This window comes from Sorex araneus, chromosome 9 (assembly GCF_027595985.1).
Source record: "Sorex araneus isolate mSorAra2 chromosome 9, mSorAra2.pri, whole genome shotgun sequence".
Taxonomy (NCBI): Eukaryota; Metazoa; Chordata; class Mammalia; order Eulipotyphla; family Soricidae; genus Sorex; species Sorex araneus.
Genome location: NC_073310.1, coordinates 60,279,274 through 60,299,896, shown reverse-complemented (window position 1 = coordinate 60,299,896; position 20,623 = coordinate 60,279,274). Strand labels below are relative to the sequence as shown.

The 20,623-nt window shown below is 36.8% G+C and overlaps 1 protein-coding gene across 1 annotated transcript in view; it reads left to right on the top strand.

The window, feature by feature from the left end:
- The window catches only part of MALRD1 (MAM and LDL receptor class A domain containing 1), a 590,643-nt gene that overhangs the window by 435,471 nt on the left and 134,549 nt on the right, over nucleotides 1-20,623 (top strand). The gene's annotated exons all lie outside the window — the stretch shown is intronic.

The window sequence follows — 20,623 nt, the reverse complement described above, 5'->3', positions numbered from 1 at the left end:
ACGCTTCTGTCAGCAGCCTTTGAAATGGAAATGTTGATTTTTCATCTTGATTTCTGAGACTTTTCTTGTGGTGATTTCTGTTTGTCCTAACTCAAGGGCAGTGATGAAGAATAGCAATGCTCTGAAAATTTCCAAGTTTTCAGAGGAGTCAGCTAGATGTAAGAAAGGGGGAACTGTAGTCTGACAGGCATCTGGATTTTTGGCATAGGATTTTATTTTTTTCCTATTCTAGTGGGTCTGCTAGAGTTGATTATTCCTTTCTTTTATTTTGGCCATTGCCAGGTTCCATCTTCTGAAGTCGGGGCACGGCACAAAGACTTCTCTTTCTTCTGTATCACATCTTGTAGGGATGTGCATAGGATTTGAGACTACAGGGATCTATCCTTTCTAATGGCACACAATTTTGTCTTTGAAAGAAGCTAACTCACAAAGCACATAGAAACAAAGAGAAATAGGATGATTTCTGATCTGTTAGAACCTTGAGTCTACTTGGCTTTTATGACTTATTAAATCCTCCTTTTATTATCTCCTACTAAAGAATTGTATAGTATACACCATGGAACACTTACTGTGCAACCATACGCAAAGAAGGAAGCTTGCAGTTTGCTACTATATGGATGGAACTGGAGGGCATCCTGTTAGGAGAAGTAGGCCAGTGGGAAAAAGACAGACTGATGATCACACTCATCAGTGGTATAGAGTGAGAAACCAAGGGGAAAGATGCTATCAAATGATGGTGAAGACTTTACCTTGGATTGCAGGCATATCAAGTGAGTGGGTGGTTAAAGGCAGAGAAAAATGAAGAAGTGGACTGATGTCATATAAAAATATGGGTGGAGAAGGGTCTTGGTTAATTGTGAGGCATTTGTAACTGTCTACATCAAAACCAGATATACTAACACTATTGGGAACATGTGACCTAATCTATGATAATTATTCTTTTTGAAATTCCAAACATTTGCAGAAGCCTAAAAGGAAATGGATCCCTTGCTAGGCTGACCCACTTTTTTCTCTAATTTTCTGGAGAATCCCAGACTGATCTCCTTCCTAAGTGTGTTTTTATATATGAGAGAATCAATGAAGTGGAAATCCATCCTTCCTGTTCTTCATAACAAGGTTGTATGGCAACATATTTAGCTCTTTATGAGTATTGTGGATTTTTCTTATAATCTCCAATTATGGAATTGTAGTGCTATATTTTGCAAGTTTTAGGGCATTGTTCTACAACTGATCTGTTGCATTTGATGTGATTGTATTAATTTGTGAAAAACTAAGATGGACAAAATTCTGACAATGAGTATGATAGTCTTATTTTTGTGTTTATTTTCTGAAAAGTAACTGAAAGTCAAAAAGCAAAACAAAATTTTAACTGATTTATTGTCATTTTGGAAGTTGGATTTTTTTTAGTTTTGGGGTGACACCAGTGAAGCTAAGAGGTTACTCCTGGCTCTGCACTCAGGAATTACAACTATTGGCGGTGCTTGCGTACCATATGGGATGCCAGGGATTTAAACTGGTTGTCCCTGTAAAGGCAAACACCCTACCTGCTTTATCTATCATTCCAGTCCTAAGTAATTTACAGTGTTTATCATAAGAAACCACATATAAAGTTATAAGCAAATTAATATAGGCAAATATTTTATGTATGTTTATAATGGACGGAAGAAATAGCACAGTCAGTAGGGTGTTTGCTTTGCACGCGGCTGACCTGGGTTTGATTCCTCTGTCCCTCTCGGAGAGCCCGGCAAGATACTGAGAGTATCCCACCACATGGCAGAGCCTGGCAAACTACCCTTGGCGTATTTGATATGCCAAAAACAATTACAAGAAGTCTCACAATGGAGACATTACTGGTGCCCACTTGAGCAAAATTGAGAAATGGGACAACAGTGCTATGACAGTGCAGTGCTATTATTTTTAATAACAGCTTATTGCCTGAGTAAAAAATATTAGGGATTACTGAAATATAATACACATACTCATTAAAATGTGTATGGAACAAAAAAAATTCTATAAATGAATTATTAGTGATAAAGAGAAGTGTTTATGATTCATTTATAGTTATGGCAGAACCAGATAGAAATTCTATACAGAATGCCATTTGAAAAATATGCCTCCTTAATTTATGTTCTCACACCTAGTTTCTCTACTGCCATTCATGGACACTGAGCGATCATGACCCAATTATGAGGGTCTACCCTCAAAAACAAAAACACTGTAGATAAGAGCTTCAATACATGGGTTTGAGGCCACCACCCAGACTCAGTCATAAGCAAAGAGTCTTCAGTGATGGGGTTTAAATACAGGTGCATTTGAAATGTACATGGTCTTTCTGGCTAAGGATAGAAAAAGAATGGGCAGGAGGGTAGGAAGAAGACAGATACGGAAGTAGCAAGGTAAAAAAGTATTTCCAGGATCCCAGAGCAGATGATGTATAGCTTGGTTGACAGTGGAACCTGAGAATAAAATAGGAGTTTCCAGGGGCTGGAGCAATAATACAGCAGGTAGGGCGTTTGCCTTGCATGCAGCCAACCCGGCTTCGATTCCCAGCATCCCATACAGTCCTCTGAGCACCTCCAGGGATGATTCCTGAGTGCAGAGCCTGGAGTAACCTCTGTGCATTGCCAAGTGTGACACAAAAAGCAAAAAAATAAAATAAAATAGGAGTTTCCACAGTCAACATGACTTAAATCTTAACTGGTATGTTCATATTTTTCTATATATAACTTAATTTAACTTTTTAGTCTTTTTTGTTTTGGGGACACTCCCATTGGTGCTCGGAATGTATTCCTGTCTCTGAGCTCAAAGATTACTCCTGGCAGTATTCGGGGGGGATATATGGAGTTTCTGATAGTATTCGTGGGTCAACTGCATGCAATGCAAGTGCCTTAGTCCTCACACACTCTCTCTCTAGCCCCTAATTATATGTTCTTTAAAAGTAGCATCTTATAAAGATAAAGAAATCAAGAATATTTGTATAATTTATGAGACAAAAATTTAAATATGAATGATGATCTTCCTACTACTTTTTGAACAACAGAAGTCATTAAATGATTTGAATTTATCACAGTAGAATGCTGTATAAAGAAGACACATGTTTTATAAGAGCCAAGAAAGCTGATAGTAAATGAATAATATTTGGAATAATAAAATGTCATATACACATTTGTATCTTTTCCTTCAGAGGCTAGGAAATTTTCAGACCAATGTATATAAATACATATTTCAATGTCTAGTTAAGTTTCTTCCTGTTTTTCAACTACCACTCTAATACAAAGTTAGAAGCACTCTTTACAATAATGCTGGTCACTTTTTGATCAAATCACCAAGAGATCTGAGTAAAAACAATTTAATATATTCCCATGAGTTCATTAGGTCCCATTACTCAGCCTTTTGGTCTTGTTCTGATATTAAATGCTAACTTAGGTTAATTATTAATTTCTATGGGATTAGATAAAGTTGGGCATGGATAAGAGGATTTCTCTAAAAAATGACTGATATCCTTTATTATGGCACTCATTTTTTTAAAGACAAAGAAGGAAATAAAAAAGTAGCACTTGAAATTGATGATTTCCATAATGCATTTTGAAATTTATAGAAATTTCTAATAGCACAAAGAATCTTCTCCTTCCTGAAACTTTCATGATGGATGATTAAGCACATCTCAATGGGTCTCAGAAACCTACTGTTCATAGGTTAGACATTTACCTAGCACATTAACATGGTATCTGAGAGTTTAGTTTTAGACCAAAAGACATCTGCAAACACCTATAGAAATAGCTGGTACGTAATTCATTCAAGATGCTACTGTTTTTGTGAACAGGTAACCAGAAGGTTTTTTTTTTTAATTAATTTATTTTTTAATTAGTGAGTCACAGTGAAGGTATAGTTACAGATTCGCACATTTTCATGCTTGTTTTTCCCTCATGCAATGTTTAAGAGCCCATCTCTCCACCAGTGTCTATTTTCCACCACCCATGAACCCAGTATCCCTCACACCCCCGCAGTCCCATCCCCCCACCCCACCCCGCTTCTGTGGCGGAGTATTCCAATTTGATATCTCTCTTTCCTTTTGGGTGTTGTGGTTTGCAATGGGGGTATTGAGTGGTCATCCTATTCAGTCTCTAGTCTACTTTCAGCATGCATCTCCCTTCCCGCCCAGGATCTCCAATCACATATTACTTGGTGTTCCCCTCTCTATCTGGGATGAACCAGGAGGTTTTTTGTTTATTTTGTTTTTTTTGGTTTTTGTTTTGTTTTGATTTAATTTAGGAAGATAGTAAAAGGAGTTTTTTTTTACTATATGCCACAAACTGAAGTTCTTTACTTTTATTGACTTACAACATCCCGTGAGGTAAGAATTGGTATTTTCTTATTTTGACAGATTTAAGGAAAATGAGCTAAAGAAAGCTTCAGGGACCCATCCAAAGCATTGGATCTAGCAGACTTATTTTACTATGTGGGTCACAGTTGTCTCAGTGGTCCAGGGTCACTCCCAGTGGTGCTCAGGGACTCAGGTGGGGCTGGGGATCAAGCCTAGGACTCCCACATATGAAGTACGTACACTAAAACTTTGAGTCTTCTCTCCTGCTCCCATAGTCTGTGCATTTATCTCATGGTGCTTTCTAATTCTAAGAACAGTTTTTTTTTAATTTTTATGCTATATTTTCTATATATTATTATTACTCAGTCATTTTTTACCTTTATGCCAATAGTTTTTGAAATTTAATGTTTTAAAAGGTGCTTTACTCCTTTTGTATTTTGCACATTGGAATTTTCTGTATAAATCTGATTTGAATTGCAGATTTTACAAAACATAAAAATGGCATAATGGTGATTGACATAAGTGTCTATCTCCCAAGGTGTATAAAGTATGTGAGGCGGTGTGGGGAATGCAGTATTCGGCATACCAAGTGTAGGTATTTGTTTTGCCCTTAGTTGCCTATGGATTATTTGTTTTATTTTGCTTGGGCTACACCCAGAGATGCTTAAGGTCTATTTCTGACTTGATGCTCAGGGTCACCCCTGTCTGTGCTCCAAGTTCTAGATATGGTGTTTGAGATTAATTCCTCACCTCCTTTATGTGAATCATACTCTTCAATCTGTTGAGTGTTCTCTTAAGCATGTTCATTCTTTGTTTCTGATGCTTTTAATGATTAACTGCTGAGTAAGTTAATCATCAGACCCACCAAATTACTTGCAAACTTGTAGATGCCTCCTCTGGTCAGTTTCAGAATCATTTAGAGCCTGCTGACAGACTTTTATCTAGAGACTTCTGGTTATAAATCACTAACCTAGAGTTTCGTATTAGATTTACAGCTGCCCATTTGGAATACTCTGATGCATCCGAGGTTATTTTCTCTAGGCCAATGCAGAAGAAAATTCTATTTATTTTCTGGTTTGCTCTGAGAGCCATGAAATGGAGAATATGAAGATTGGCAGAAAAGGAAAATATCACTCCTTTTTATCTTGTGTCTTAAATATGGTAACTTGGGGTTGTGGTACAGAGGAATTCTGAACCAGAAATGGCCTGGTACTTTGAGGCATTTTAAAAATGATATTGAATGTATCATCCAGCAACTACCCTCACTATCCATATATAATTTTAGATAATCATATAAGTAATTGAATCAAGAGTCAAAATATGGTGCAGAAGCAGTTTTTATTTAATAAAGTACATGCATTTTCAATTCATATTCACTGACCAGAGGACTAGTTATCACTTAGTGCAGTGAAGTAATAATTTTCAAATGTAGTTTGTATTAATGAGTTGCCCAAAAGTTTCTAGTTATTTCCATGAGATGCTACCACAGAAATGAGAAACTGAAGTCTCTTTTAATTATTACTTTTTAAATTATTACTCTTTTAATTATTACAACAGAAATTCCTACAGTCATATTAATCAGAAAGGAATATTATTTAGAAAGGAAATGGGGAACTGTTAATTTCCAAAAGGGGAAGTATATTAAATTTTTGAGTTCAGATGCTTGTGTTTAAAATGTTTCATTAAGATTAAATAAGTAATATTCATACAGCACTTCTTTAAGGCAATTTATACAGCATAATGTTATTATTTTAAGGTACATTTTTATATTATGGCATTATTTGCATTGCTGAGAGGTCGATTAGTGTTCTGTCTACAATTTTATTCTATTTTTATTTTTATTTATTTATTTTTTTGCTTTTTGGGTCACACCCAGCGATGCTCAGGGGTTACTCCTGGCTCTGCACTCAGGAATTATTCCTGGCGGTGCTTGGGGGACCATATGGGATGCCGGGGATTGAACCCGGGTCGGCCGCGTGCAAGGCAAATGCCCTACCCGCTGTGCTATCGCTCCGGCCCCATTTATTCTATTTTTAAAAGAGAATATAATTGGTGTTTCAGGTTATCTCTCATTCCTATTATATGATGAACTTCATGGCTGTTTTCATAAGTGATGACATATTTCTTATCAAGGGCATCTTAGTATAATTTTAGATTGCATTTCAGAAAGGAAACAGTAGCATGTACAAATTGCCCCATGCAGAAAATGGTGGAGTGGTGTGTATAGGACCCATTGATCATATTTAGAAGAAAAACCTGTCCTCTAAACAGACTTACAGTGATCTAGGATATACCTCCAACTGGAGCATTTCATATCATTTCAAACAGAAATACGAGAATTAATGTACTAAAATATAGTTCCAAACGTATCACTTTTGTTTATGGTGCAATAATTTGTAATACGTGATGCAGGTAATGCATGATAAAAATAGTTTAAATTAACCAGAGTGTCTAGAGATTTTTCTCCATTTTGGGGAATAGAGTAAAGAATCCCCCTCTAAATATCAATGCCCTATATATTAATATGATAGATCTTATTGAATACAAGAGAAGGGCAAAGTTGTATCTGGTGCTCCAGGAATTTTGCTAGACAATTTGAATTATTCAGGATCTTGTAATGGAGATTCAAATACAAATATAATCTATCAAAAAGTATCAGAGGTGTATATTATCTACCTAGTAAAGATAGCCAGGTAGATCCTGACAGCAAAGTAATACTTTGATAATTGTGCTAGTGCAAACTGTGGAGTATTTTTTTCATTGTAGGTAACAGAAAAAAACAAGTCTAATAATGGTTATATATATATATATATATATATATATACATCATCAATGTTAAATATGTTTAACATTGCTACAAAACTGTGAATTAGGGAAGACAGAAAGGAACCTCCTAAAATGCAAAGGTTGATTCTCAAGAGAAGAAGCTAATATAATTTGACCTTCAAAATAGACTTTCCTTCTAGAATATAATGAAAGCAGAAAAGAGAAATGACCTCAAGTTGAACAGCTATGCTGCTAAAAATTAAAATCAAGTCACAGTGTTAAGACAGAGACATGGGAATTTGCAAAAGAAAGTATTTCTTACACTTGGCCTACAAATGGAGTAGATGCAAAGTCACCTTGAGTAAAACTCCAAATCAGCTTTGCTTAGAAGTTTGGAAAAACTTTATATCCAGGCAAGCTGAACATGATTTCTGAAAAAAAATAAAAAAGAAAACTTAGCATATTCAAAGTCAAAGCAGTTTTTCTTTGAAAACACTTTCATTTTTCTGAAATCTGTTCATCTTTATTTTCTTGTGTATTCTAGAATTATTAGAATAGCATTCCCTATTATTAAATAACAAAAAATTCTCATTTATTTTAATGATTAGATTTAAATTTACTCTAGTATATTTTGTGTATGTATGGTGAGAGGTTAGAATCTCATGATTTGTTTTTTCCAAATAGCAGACCAGCTGTTCCAACACCATTGATTCAACATTGTTTCCTCCACCTCTATTTGAAGTGCCTCCCTTATTATGGGTTCAATTCATATTTGCATATGTAAATTCTCTACGGAAAGATTAAAGTGCTGGCTTCTCAGCTGGATACCAAGGCAAAGAGACACAGACAGATGACAGAAGCACAGAGATCAGTTAAATCATAGTCATTAACAGTGCGACTCACTGTCATCTACTTAATTTGTCAATTTAGGAAAAATGTTTCAAAAGTAAACTCCATTAGTATAATTTTAAAAACCTCAAAATGCTTGTCTTTTAACAAATCTCAGTTTTCTATATTCAAAGTCATATTGTTGAATGTATGTAATACAAGAAAGTTAGATCTATTTGGAAGATTAGCATATTTCACCACATAATTCTCATAACCACATAATTGCTACATCCCATTTTTAAGTAATACTGGCACAGTTTTTATAAAGCTTAATATAATGGTCACGTCTTCTGTTAAATTAAAAATGCATAAAATCTTTGATAATATTAAAGACAGTTTTCTATAATTTTCTTAAAATCTTAGCATTATTACTATGACATTTATATTCTGAAAATAGTTTTCTTAGTATCTTCGCTGTATGTTCACTAAAAATGAAATATGAAGGGGGCCTCGCTTGGCAGCTCTCTCTCCCACTGCCTCCCGAGTTTCGGTAGTTTCATGCCGCTTCCCCCACCCCAGGGAGGCCGATGGCTATGGGCAGGCAAAGGGAGGAACAAGCGCCATGCTGGTTGGTCTCAATCAATTGATTTATTCCAATCTTGTCTCCATTCACTTCTCTGATTCTCTTCCTGCTTCTTCCTCCTGCCTCTGGATTCCCCAGCCCACTCTTACAGCCCAGTTAAATCCCAAAGCATAAGGGGTTGGGGCTTACTTATAAGTGTAGTCACAATCAATAGGGGTAAAGTCTTTCCCTCAGGGGATGCTGCTTCTAGGACAGATGCTCATTCAGCAGGGCAGCCTACCCAAGAGAGGAATCCCATCGGTGTGTTTCTCTGCTCCTTTTCCAACAAACATATAGGCATTCATAATAATAATCATTTTGTATGGACAGAGTAAGAGACACATTAAGCTTATAGAATTGCTCTCCTGGGGTCATCTCGATCTCAGACTACAGTGCTCAGGCCAATTAGTCTTTCCTATCCTTGGCAGAGTACTAATCTTGTCGTTACTTTTGGATCATGACAGCATTTGTCCATGACCATGCTCTCAACTTATAGTTGAGTATGGTGGCACTTTGGCCTGGCCCATTTTGAAGCCAAGGTAGTTTACAGCTTGCCCTGGGTCCATTCAGTCCCTCATCAGGACCCTACTTTTGGGGTGCTAGGAACAAAGGGCAACTGAAGCTTAAATTGAGGAAGCATATGCCCTGGAGTTCATATTGTTTGGAGACAATTTACTCCCAAGTTACAGAAGCATAATATTAACTGTCTTCCATTGTCCATACAAAAGGCCATTGTTTTAAAGTAAACTATTCAAAAGATATAAGGAGAGGAGAAATGCAATATTATTTACAATACAACTTCAGTGTCCTAGAAGGATCTGACCTTATACATTAACCGAATCTCATAAGGGAAAAAGCTGACTAGCCATTTGGGGAAGAGAGCATGAGAAGTTGTTACAGATAAACAAAGGAATGGGAGTGACTCGGGGCCACTGTGATGGGTGTGACTCAACAAACCCAAGCTCCCTGTGGCAAAGGAGAGTGGACAAATCAATGCTAGGCCTAAAATATCTAGAGGTATATTCCAACGCTTCTCCATTTATTTATTTTTCTGTTTTCCAGATATTTATTATTTATTTATAGTTATGTCAGTTGCAGTCTGTGACTTCATTTTGCCCATATAATCAGAGTTTATGTTTTATAGATTTATTCAATCATTTTACATATTATGTAAATACTGTTTCATCATAAGATGGATTTATAGTTTGTTTAATAATCGCCCTCTTTCATGTTTTTTTACTTTTTTCTTTACCTGTCTTGAGTTGGGTTGACTAGGGTTATTTTTCCTCCCAGCATTTATAAATTTTAATTGCAGTGGCTCATTTTCTAAAGTGGCTCATTTTCTTAATTTTTAGTAAACTCATATTTAAGTACTCATCTGTTATTGAAAATTAATGATATGATTTTGACCTACACAGCCCTCAAATAAAAGAAGACCTGTAGCAAGATACTATTGCCCTGGATTATCTTGTCAAATCAGTTCTGAGACAATAAAATGCTGAAAGATTAGATCAAGCATGTGAACAATTCATCAAGTTTCTCAAGTATGTTCTCAGAAATACATAAGACCACACCAATGCATTGTAATCAACTAAAACAATACATTGTATGGCTATGTTTGCTATTAATTACAATATGTGCGACTCACTGTACTGGATTCCTTTTTGTTTCTCAGAAATTAATTTGGCATGGCTGCCATTACAAAATATCACCTGCTAGATGACTTTAATGACACGTTTTTTCACTGTTATTAAGGTAGAGTCTAAGATCAGGGTATGGGCACATTTGGTTCCTTCTGAGCTCTTCCCTTTGTCTCTCACCACATCCTCACAAGGTCATGTCCCGAGTGTCCATTCCTTCTTATCTTCTTATGATGACACCAACAAGTTGCAACTGTGCCCATTTTGACATTCTTGTTTTAATTTAGTCACCTCAAAAAGACCCTAAACCCTAACATAGTAACATTTTAAAGTTTAAACATTTGAGACTTCATCATACAAATTTGTTTTTTTTTCATCATACAAATTTGAGGGTAGCACTGCAGTACTGTCGTCCCCTTGTTCATTGATTTGCTCAAACAGGCACCAGTAACGTCTCCATTGTGAGACTTGTTACTGTTTTTGGCATATCGAATACACCACAGGTAGGTAGCCAGGCTCTGCCACGCGAGTGGGATATTGTTGGTAGCTTGCTGGGCTCTCTGAGAGGGCCAGAGGAATTGAACCTGGGTCGTCTGCGTACAGGGAGAATGCCTTACCTGCTGTGTAGGGCAGGCATATTCAGCCTAAAGCAAGCTGTTTTGCTTATATGTATTTTACAAATAGTGGCTCAGATAAGATTTTCCAGATTTATAGGGAAAATTGCTCTTTGCTTATATTAGAAACAAGCTTGACTGGATATTAATGTCAACATTCAAAGTTATATTTCTCTTCATTTATTCAACATTGTTCAACTGTTTTTATAGTATTCAAGTCCTATCTGCCTGATAGAAATTGATGTCTCTATGTATATTCTTGAACTTTCAAATATCCTTCCCCCCCCTCAGGAAAGGCACAGATAGTCTTTTACAACTGGAATTTAAAATTTTACTAGGGAAACTTAAGGGTGCTTGTAATTTTTTCAGTTCAAGGCAATTTTTATCTCTAATTTATTTAATCATCTCTTTCTTGGAAAAGTTTGAAGTGAATATGAGAACTTCTGGATCTATCCTTGCTATCCACAAATAGAGTATTAGAGTTTGTGTGTCTTTCTTCTTGGCACAGTGCTCTTGGTAGGGTCACTTGGTTATTTTTCATTTAACCATTTTGCAATTTAATCTGTACTGATTCAGCTACTGTAGTCATCACTGGTGGAGAGGGTAGTTTTAGGAATCATTTTGTTTGTTTCTAAGAACTCTTAATGCTCTTTATATTAGCCCATTCTGTTTTTGTGTTCAGATATGGTGAACACCCCAATCTTCAAGGACTACTATATTTATTTATTTTCTTATTTTTTTCAATTAACAATCTTTTCTGGTGATGTTCAGTTCTGTTTAATTTAATGAATTTCTTTAAGTATTGTCCTTAATAGATTTTTAATTTGCCATTGGTTTTCTCTTCCTAAATGAAGGTGGATCTAGGTTATATGCTTTAACTGTCCATATTTCATTTTCTCAGATCAAGTAGGAAATTTCATTCCTCTAATAGTGACTATGATTTCTAATATAATATTTCTGGTTTTATATCGCTCCTTCTAAAAGAGGAATTTTGCTTTTAAGTGGTTTGACACTTATCATGGATTTATAGTTTGTTCACTGATGAGGAAAATACAAGTACTTAAAGAAAATCTCAGGTTGCACCACCTTAGTTTACTGGCCACAACACCCACATATGGAAAATTATATCTGAGATCTCCCATATGTTTCTGCGCCTGTGTGTCTAAGACACAAATGCTGAGATCAGCAACTCCCAACACCTGGATTTGAAGGTTCTTTGATTATTCTGTGACACATATATAGCCCTTTTTTATGTATCCACTCTCTTTGAGTTATTCCAGAATTATCTTGGAAACAGTTACATTGTAGTAGGGGATAATTTTCTTTCATATATAGGATTTTGCTCCTTCCTCAATTTTATATTCTCATCAGCAGATCCCTTTGGGTATAAAGATTCTAGAAATCCCTCACTATTTTGATATGTGGTAGTTGTACCTATTTTCAGCCCTTCTGTGGATTGATTTCACTATTTTCTTGGTTTTGAGTGACATATTCTTGGAAATGAACATGAGTTTTTACTTAATTATCAAAAAATAATTTTCCATAAAATTCTATTGTTTTCCTCTTTGTTATTTTACAATCTAAAATTTTCCTTCACTTTGAGCAATTCATATTGATGGTGGTCTCTACAGTGACATAAGTTGGGAAGAAAACATGTGTCAGGGGCTGGAGAGATAGCACAGCGGGTAGGGCGTTTGCCTTGCACGGGGCCGACCCGGGTTCAAATCCCAGCATCCCATATGGTCCCCTGAGCACCGCCAGGAGTAATTCCTGAGTGCAGAGCCAGGAGTAACCTCTGTGCATCGCCAGGTGTGACCCAAAAAGCAAAAAAAGAAAAAAAAGAAAAAAAAAAGAAAACATGTGTCAGGGAAAACTTGAATGCTACGTAGATCATTGTGTTATTAAGAGGCATTCTGCTACTGATTTATTTCTGATTACTCATAAACTGTCTTTCTCAAAGAATGTGAGGTTATTGTCGTGGAGCTAAACACAAATCAGCATTTCAATTTCCACATGTCTAGTAGCTCTGATTTCACCGTCTTTCTCCTCGGTTACATTCAGCAATGTTCATCACAAACAAAGGCTATTAAGGACAAAGCAGAAATGTAGCATGTTCCTCAACTCAGATTATTCTAGGTGTATGCTTTGTAATTGCTCATTCTCCTACTTGTCTGCAGTAAATTCCTTATTTAAAAACATCACAGTTCAATAACCTAAAAGCAGTCAAACTCAAAAAAGAAGTTGGTGGTGTTTTTTGTGGACAAATAATTTTCTGTAAACATTATGATTAGAACATTGCCCTCTCATTTCAGTACTGAATAATGCAGTATTTTATGAGCAGATACATTAATTTTCAAATAGAATGCTAAATATGCTGTTAGAAATCATATCATGAGAAACATCTTTTCATAATTAAGTGGTGAGTCATGTATTCTCTGTAATTTCCTGAGAAATTTTGTTCTGATCTTGTGGAGGTCGATGTGGAGGTCTTCTCCTGTTCAGCAGGGAGAACCCTGCATGGGGCTGAGAAAGGGATGCAGCCGAATGAACACATGCTGAGCCCGGAGGAGGGAGAAAGGAATTTATTCTATGGCAGTTACAGTATTTATACCTCCCTGCTGGGAGGAGGTGGTATAGTATGGATGCCGGACCCCCAGTAGAAATGCAGGGTGTGGCATGGGCATTAGCTAGTGATAAACAAATGGTGATAGGATAAGATCAGTAAGATCAGAAGTGGCAACCTTTGCTAGGTGTGGCATGGGCATTAGCTAGTGATAAACTAATGGTGATAGGATAAGATCAGTAAAGTGAAATGGCTCCTTACATGATCTTCTAGTTATTTTCCAAGGGTGATGTTTTAAAAGTTTCTATCATTTTCATTATTCTCTTCTTTCAATCTTTAGTAAATATTACTCCTTTTTCACAGGCAGGGCAGACTCCTGACACATCTCATCCCATGTGGCCTCTCGTGCCACACTGGGCAGTTCTGTACACCAACAGGACCACACCTAAATGTCCTGAGAAAGATGCTGTTGGGCCACAGGGGGCCAGCAACTGAACCCAGGGCCTTGCACTGGCGGGTGCTGGACCACTTGAGCTAGCTCTTGGGTCCCCACAAATGTGCCCTAAGTGCTCATTATGCAGTATTCTAGGCATTTTGGACCCATGAATAAAACAAACAGCTGAGAGTTTGCATTAACAGTGTTGGAAAGAGAGTAAGCGGAAGTGCCACGTGTAAGGGAAGTCAAGCTATTGAAGAGTAGGAAGCAGTATAAAAGCTGTCAGGAAACTGGTGAAGATGGCTGGGGTTCACTTAAAAATCTTTTTGAAAATATCAGGGGCCGAAGTGATAAGTTATTGTTGTTGTTGTTGTTGTTGTTGTTGTTGTTGTTGTTGTTGTTGTTCTTCTTCTTCTTCTTCTTCTTCTTCTTCTTCTTCTTCTTCTTCTTCTTCTTCTTCTTCTTCTTCTTCTTCTTCTTCTTCTTCTTCCTCTTCCTCCTCCTCCTCCTCCTCCTTCTCTCATTCTCCTCTTTCTCCTCCTCCTCTTTCTTCTTCTTCTTTTCTTTAAACTTTGGGCCACACTTGGTAATGCTCAGGGGTTACTCTTGACTGCACTCAAGAATTACTCTTGGTGGTGCTCGGAGGACCATATGGAATGCTGGAGTTGGAGTTCAAGTCCTCTATGTGTAAGGCAAGCACCCTTCTGTACTCTCTCTCGAGCCCCTCAATTATACTTCTTTAAAAATTTGTTTTTATGGTGGGCTATGATCTTGAAATATAAGTTTACAGTCTGTACAAGTCCATTTTCACACAAGTAAAGTCCAGGGATTCTCTCAAGGGTGCATTTTGCTCTCAGATTATTGAATTAATACACAATTAAATAGATGTAGTGTTTGTGATGTCCTGAGGGATCCATTTAGAGATTCCAGTGAGCACCTGTGACTTGTCAGTGTTTCTAGAAATCAAATTATCTCAGGAAAAATACTTGCAAACAATCTGCCAATTAATGTATTTCCATTTGTTGCCTCAATACTTTAGATATTCAGATATTCTGGAAATACCTAGTGACTATCTAGACTTTTTTCACACTTTCTTTTATCTCTCTAGATCTCTGGAGAGATATCCTCCAAAGGAATGTTTATTCTAATAAGTATTAGAGTTGTTTCTGCAAAAATCTTAACATAAATTTAGTTGGATAATTATTTGTAATTAAATGAAATGACCAATTTGTTTTGTTTCTTGTGCCAATAGCATGTTTCTTTGATTATAATATCCTCTACAGATATTATATAGCCTTATTTATGATATTAAGTTTTACTATATGTTTATGTTTCTTGAATTCATGTTGGTATTATGATAAAAAAAGATAAAGGTTATAATTTATGGTGTGTACTATTATCTATTATTCTTCTAATGGCTATATTATCCTAACAAAATGTAGAATATAAAAATAGGAGTCATCAAATTACACATTCAATAGTTGATATTTAAAAGCTATTTTAAATAGTAACTTATTGCAACATAATTTGATTTTCAGTAAAATTAGTGTAATAAAACATAAAATTGGAAACAAATTAACCTAGAATTATTTTTGAGAATATTAATCATCTCACTATTTCAAAATATTGGGTGTTCAAAAGTTTTTTAAATTAATTTTTGCCAAGATTAATGGCAAAGTCAAATATTATTTCCACTGAAAGAAAAATGCATGATATAATTTTAGCTTTTAGTGGATTTCTCACTGACCATGAAGAAAATTCTGCTATGAAAGGAGCTCTTAAATGATCCTTCTGGTCTTTCTATTGACCATTGTCGCTAAAGAAACACTTTTTCTTTCGTGTGCTTGCTCAATTTAGTACACACGTGGTATCTAAAAACGTGTCAAACCTTTTAAAACATTTTATAGGAATTAATATGTCAGTAAAGTTGTCCATATTTTAGGCTGCATATAGGGTGAAATAACGGGATAGAATAGATTGGTGTCTATTGGAAAGCTAACTGTTAATGAGGGAAGCAGGGTTGCTGAATAATGTGCTCAGGATGCTATAGTGTTTTGAGAAGTAGAGCACTGTAGCACTGCACTGTCAACCCGTTGTTCATTGTATTTGCTCAAGCGGGCACCAGTAACGTCTCCATTGTGAGACTTGTTGTTACTGTTTTTGGCATATCGAATACACCACGGGTAGCTTGCCAGGCTCCGTCCGCTTCACAGGCAGGATACTCTTGGTAGCTTGCTGAACTCTCTGAGAGAGACGGAGGAATAGAACCCGGGTCAGCCACATACAAGGAAAATGCTCTATCTGCTGTGCTCACTCCAGTCTGAGAAGCAGAGATAAAAGAAAATAAAAAGAAAAGAAATGTGATGAGTGTGAAGGCTGATTAAGACTTAGAAGACTGGGTCAGAGAAGAAGTAAAGCCAATAGGGTGCTTGCCTTGCACTCAGCTGATCTGCTTTCTGTATCTGGCATCTCATATGGTCCCCCAAGCCTTGCTAGGAATGATCCTTAAGTCCAGAACCAGGAGTAAGCCCTGAGCACCATCAAATATGGCCCCCAAACAAACAGTCAAACAAATAATAATACTGGTGGCCTAGAAATGTGACTTGGCAGTAAAAGACCCTGGATTCTGTTCCTAATACCACACACACAAACACACACACACACACACACACACACACACACACACACACACTCGTTTCAAATTCAAATTTGATTCAAAGCAGAGATAAAAAGCAAGAGAGGTGAAAAATAGTAATGGATAATAAGAAAATATATGTATATAGGGTTTTGTAATTGGTTTTGATTTGTTGATCTTGCCAGGAAAAACGTAATGAAATCAATAAAGGCATTCATTTTTATTTAGGGGGTGATGCTCCCTACAAACTATTCCCAGCATTCATGACCAGTTCATGCCAGATGTTCATGGTGGTGAGGTGCTGCTGGGCCCAGCACTGTGTAACCAACAGGTCCTCTTCACATTTTTTAATTTATTAAACTCATTCATTCCATTGTAATTGTTTGTGATACAAACCAGGATTTATGTAAAAGAAAGAGCTTGAGTTTAATTAAATTTAATTTTATAGAGTTATTCTGTATATGTTACACAAGAAACTTTATACTTCTTATTTGTTTACTTTTTTAATGGGAAAAATGCTCATGAATTTGAGAACAAGATGTTCACCAAATTCTGGAACTGAAGAGTCTTTGGATGAGTGTTTGTTTACATATGAGACGAGAAACAATCAACTATCCCAAATTCCTATCCTATTGACTTATTTCATTTAGTGGAATCACTATCAAGGACTATTTTGGTCCAAGTTGTGTCTCCTTTTCCACAATGTTCACACTAAATATCTCTCTTCGTGTTTTCAAACTTTGGGGAAGTTTTCCTGTTTTTTTTTTTAATCCCTGATTATTTTGATGCTTTTTTTTTTTTTTTTTTTTTTTTTGCTTTTTGGGTCACACCCAGCGATGCTCAGGGGTTACTCCTGGCTCTGAACTCAGGAATTACTCCTGGCGGTGCTCGGGGGACCATATGGGATGCCGAGGATAGAACCCGGGTTGGCCGCATGCAAGGCAAACGCCCTACCCGCTGTGCTATCGCTCTGGCCCCCTATTTTGATGCATTTTTAATGCATCTAACTTGACCTCAAATTTTTAATAGCCATGAACATTGGCACAGGCTTTAAATCTGCATCTTAAGTTTTGACTCTTGGTGGTATTTCTGTGACGTCAGTATAACATGAACAAGATGAGTTATACTGTCTTCTTGAGTGAGAATGTTTTTTTCTTGGTTGGATCAGTGTGATAAACTGTTAGAAAGTTGTTCATGGTCAGGTTTCTGTTATACAATGTTACAACACTCATCCCTCCACCAGTGTACGTTTCCCACCACCATTGTCCTTAGTTTCCCTTCTGTCTCCCCCATCCCCCACCCTGTCCCCTGTCTCTATGGCAGGCACTTTCCTGCTCTCTCTCTTTCTCTCTTTCTCTCTCTCTCCCTCTCTCTCTCTCCCTCTCTCTCTCTCTCTCTCTCTCTCTCTCTCTCTCTCTCTCTCTCTCTCTCTCTCTCTCTCTCTCTCTCTCTCTCTCTCTCCTCTCTCTCTCGTGAGTAAATTTTGGATAAACTTTATGGGATATATCATCTATAGATAAATTTACACTGAATTTATGTTCTTTTATAAAGTAGATGGGTCTCAGGTATATAACCTTTGTTGACACCTATCATTATCTGTATATGCTACTTCATGTATACCGCCAGAATTATGATTTCCATTTATCACCATCCATCTGACCCCTTTTTCCCGATGTGCTCACCCACTCTCTTGCTTTTTGTAGATTTTTGACACTAAGTAAAAGTGATTTTTTTTTAATTTGGACTATTTTTTTTGGAGTCACACCTGTCAATGCTCAGGGGTTGCTCCCGTCTCTGTACTCAGGAATTATTCCTGGCAGTATCCAGGAAAATGGGATGCAAGGGATCAAACCCAGGTTGCACTCATGCAAGGCAAGCACCTTAGCTGCTGTACTACCTCTCCAGACTCCAACTTAAACATTTTTAATGAGTGGTGGTCATTGGATAAATACAGTATTTAAATAGAAATTTACTATCATATGTTTTCTTTCTCTGGGTTATAATTTACCCATGTACAAGAAATTGTTTTTATAGAGTTTGTAACCAGTTATATCCATCTCTATATATACATACATATGCAAAAAAAGAAATTTGAAAAATATTTAACCTTATTTAAACACAGATTGAAGGGCATTAGAAGGTGACATTTTTAATTTTTTTAATTTTTTTTTTACCATTAGAATATTATTAGAGCTTCTCATGCCAGTTGATTTGAAAATGACTTCTTTTTTTCTGTTCCACTTCTTATGTGTTGAATCTCTTAGTTTTGGCACTTTAAATGTGCTGAATTGGGCCAGAAATGGTTTAAAGCACTGGAGCATATGAATTACACACAGGACCTCATGTCCTAATCTCAAACCCTAAACACCACCAGGTGAGATCCTGAAGCGAAAAAATATTCTTTTTTAAAAAAGTTTATTTATTTTTAATTAGTGAATCACCGTGAGGGTACAGTTACAGATTTATACATTTTTGTGCTCATGTTTCCCCCATACAAAGTTCAAGAACCCATCCCTTCACCAGTGCCCATTCTCCACCACCAGTAAACCCAGCATCCCTCCCACCTCCCCAGTCCCATCTCCCCCCACCCCACCCTGCCACAGTGGCAGGGTATTCCCTTTTGTTCTCTCTCTCTCTCTCTAATTAGGTGTTGTGGTTTGCAATTAAGGTGTTGAGTGGCCATTGTGTTCGGTCTCTAGTCTATATTCAGCCCAAATCACTCTTCCCCCACATGGCCTCGACCACATTTTACTTGGTGTTCCATTTTCTGAGTTGCCCTCTCCCCAGAATGTGAGGCCAGCCTCCAAGCCATGGAGACAACCTCCTGGTACTTATTTCTACCATTCTTGGGTGTTAGTCTCCTAGTCTACTATTCTATATTCCACAGATGAGCGCAATCTTTCTATGTCTGTCTCTATCTTTCTGACTCATTTCACTTAGCATGATACTTTCCATGCTGATCCACTTATATGCAAAATTCATGACCTCATTTTTCCTAACAGCTGCATAGTATTTCATTGTATAGATGTACCAAAGTTTCTTCAACCAGTCATCTGTTCTAGGGCACTCGGGTTTTTTCCAGATTCTGGCTATTGTAAACAGTGCTGCGATGAACATATAAGTGCAGATGTCATTTCAACTATACTTTTTTGCTTCTCTGGGATATATTCCCAGCAGTGGTATTGCTGGGTCAAATGGGAGCTCAACTTCTAATTTCTTGAGAATCGTCCATATTGCTTTCCAAAAGGGCCGAACCAGTCGGCATTCCCACCAGCAGTGTAGAAGGGTCCCTTTCTCCCCACATCCTCTCCAGCAGTGGTTGCTTTTGCTCTTTTGGATGTGTGCTAGTCTCTGTGGTGTGAGGTGGTATCTCATGGTTGTTTTGATCTGCATCTCCCTGATGATTAGTGATGTGGAGCATTTTCCCACCCTCCCCCTGCCTCCATGGCAGACAATATTCCCCATACTCTCTACTTTGAGGCATTGTGGCTTGCAACACATACACTGAGGGGTCATCAAAACATTTGAAGTTCTCAGCACATACACTGAGGGGTCATCAAAACATTTGAAGTTCTTTACCTTAGTTTATCTCCTCAGCTTTGTAGATAAATTGTTATCGTTTTCATCGTAATCAATTTGGTATACAGAAATATGATTACAAAATATAATTAATCAAAATATAATTTATATCATCCATAAACCTCCTCATTTTCTTTTTGGTTAATTGATTTATCACTATTTTTAAAGACTATAATATCACAACAGAATATCTTTATACTTCTATCTGCATATAGGATTCACCACAACCACCACAAAGTTTCCACGCCATGCTGCTATTTAAAAGTTCCTTCTATCCTTTCTTTCCACCACCAATCCCCTTTCCCTCTAGACACAAGCACTAAATCTCTGAGGAATTTGTGTTGGGTTTTGATTTAGTTATTTATATTACACATATGAGTGAAATCATCTTGTTATAGGGAGTGTAAGTTTATATTCCGCATGTGAGTAAAATCACATAATAGTGTAGTCTTACTGTGATTCTGCAATTTTCTGCTTTTCTTTTTCCATTTGTTTCTGTTTTATAATTTGGATAGTTTCCCCTTAAACTCACAGTTGGCCAAATGTTTCACTGGTCAAAAATAGAATCAAGGTAGAAACAAACATGTGACAGTGCCAACTCTCTTCTTGCAGAAGC